The sequence below is a fragment of the Boleophthalmus pectinirostris genome, unplaced genomic scaffold, assembly GCF_026225935.1.
Source record: "Boleophthalmus pectinirostris isolate CB_2022bp ecotype Guang Dong unplaced genomic scaffold, ASM2622593v1 HiC_scaffold_17, whole genome shotgun sequence".
NCBI classification, from domain to species: Eukaryota; Metazoa; Chordata; class Actinopteri; order Gobiiformes; family Gobiidae; genus Boleophthalmus; species Boleophthalmus pectinirostris.
In genome coordinates, this window is record NW_026571115.1 from 11,518,965 (window position 1) to 11,521,322 (window position 2,358).

Here is a 2,358-nt window from a genome sequence, read left to right on the forward strand (position 1 = left end):
TTGATTATAAATGTACAACAATTACCAAATAAGACATTAAAACACTCAAATGAAAACGTATTCACAGCATGACAAAATTTGTGGTACTACTACCCCAGTAACAGTAGCAGATGATGTGGAGGTTCCAGCATGGCTGCATGGTCCCCTCATAGGTCACTTTGCAGATGTCACTGTGGCAGATGTGACTGCAGGTGTCACTGACTGAAAATAAGGCAACTAAACATCATCACATTCAATACAATAATGGATCAATTTACTAAAAAGATCATCAATACCTTTCTCCACATGTGGATGCATGTTCCTGTATCCAGTCAGTAGGAAACATTTTTAAGCAAACTGGACATGACACAGCTATTAACAGTGGAAAAGACAAAAGATAGGAGTTGCACTTAAATCAAAATTATAATAGGCAAAAGTGTCGTTCATCATCAAATTCTTTATGCTTTAAGACTTGTTCCAGTTGTAAAGACAAACCTACATTTTTCCCCAACAAGATGACTTGTATCCTCAAACAGGCTGTTCACCATCAATTTCAATGACTGAGCATGAGTTGACGTGATCCTTAAGAAGCTGCAGAGGAACATCTACTCCACACTTCTGGCACATGGCCTTTGCCATGCCCTTGAATGCTTCATCAGTTAGTTCCAGTGGACTTGTATCAAGGTCCTCCTGAAGTGAGACTATGAACAGTTTTTTACCCCCTTGTGCAGCAGATTTCAACAATCTGCCTGTATACCCAGCATCGGGTGACACAAGGGCGAGCTTACGGCTACCCCATCCACCTGTAGAAACACACAATACTTTTATACTTATATTGCATACATTTTAGATTATTATATATGAAGTAAATAGTGTATATACTTAATGACTGGGCAGTATACTTTTAGTAACATTCAGACCTTGTCAAGCAATTCAATTAAACTTGTACCTGTAGATTTATAAAGTAGCCATCCACCAGACAGTGTGCGTGGATATAAAAGCTTTGAGGGCATCACATAGCTGTAAACAGAAAGAGCAAGTACATTAATTAATCAATATTTAATATTCAAAATTCATCATTCAGAACAAAAATAAGAAGTGAGTGCACATGAGTCTTTTCATAGTTAACCTCCTCATGGGTGATGCTCTCATCTAGATGAGCAGTCCTGGGGCCCAATCCTGCTTGCATATGTGTGACTTTTTCAAGTTCACTGGGTGTCCTGTCACAATGTTTTGGAAGGAGGTAAAAGACACTTCCAGCGGCTTGCACTTTTTTGGCCGGAATAAGTGCTGGGGCAGGAAATCGTCGTTTCCCTTTTTCCTTTTGTAAAAAGGCCTGGAAAAGTTTCTACAAAAACAGAACGCAAGAACATTCAATAAACAATTAATAGAGAAAGAAAAAGAAAAAAAGAAACAAAACATACATTTAGTTAAGACCAAAATAAATTAAAAGATTATAAAAGCCTTTGTAAACACCTGCGGTCTTATGACATTAATCATTAGTAATTAATGGGTTCTATAACCTTTAAATATTACAAAATAATAATACATGAAATAAATTCTCAACACCCAAGGTCATGGACTGGGCTCAGATGCTGAGTGATAAGCAGATTTCAATAGTAAACATCATAATAATAATTATTATTATAATAACCAAAGATAAAGATAAGACATATTTAGCATTTCACACCTTGTCATTTCTGTTTGAAGAGTAGGCCGAGTAGCTGGTACAAAGTGACGGTCATGGTCCCGTATCCCTCCTTGTCGATCAACTCTGCGTCATATTTTTAATGAATATTTGAACATTTCAGAAAGATATCATTTCTAAGAACTACCCGTTATCTTGAGGCTTGAGGCTTGAATTGCTGCACTTGACTGTCTTTCAGATGAAGTCAGCAAATGTAATAAACGCCTTGCTGACTGCACTATTTCAGCCTGACTATCCTGTAAAATTACCAAATATATTTATTAGCCTACTATAAGTGACATAGAACACTGTATTTTCTTTCCATTTCACTACATAAAATGCTATCAAATCGTTGAAGAAGGGCGCTGCCATGTTTGTTGACAGTATTTCATATTAGCCGTAGCGGCTATCGCCCCCTAGTGGTTGTTTTCCTTACAACAGGTTGACTTGCGCGGGCCATGTGGTCTATGGTGAGCGCGCATGACAGTGCATTAACTAGCGCTATTAATGTTGTTTCTATCAAATCGCCAATAATGCGAGTACAAGCATTTACATTAATGTTGTCAAGCAATTGTTATTTGTAAGATTTTATAAGTATTAGCTTCGAAAAAGGTTAGAAAATATGAACATAATTACCGAAAGAGCGGCCACCGGCTGCCATTTCCGTCCGTGGACTTGTGGTTGTTCCCGTG

General features: G+C 37.6%; 1 long non-coding RNA gene across 1 annotated transcript; it reads right to left on the reverse strand.

Annotated features, from left to right (window-relative positions):
- Window positions 1-722: 722 nt before the first annotated feature.
- LOC129408576 (uncharacterized) lies at window positions 723-1,193 on the reverse strand. The gene is made up of 3 exons (XR_008632017.1): window positions 1,109-1,193; window positions 929-999; window positions 723-782 (listed from the first exon to the last, which is right to left on the reverse strand). It is a non-coding gene; the product is annotated as an uncharacterized LOC129408576 (long non-coding RNA).
- Between the last annotated feature and the right edge of the window lie 1,165 nt (window positions 1,194-2,358).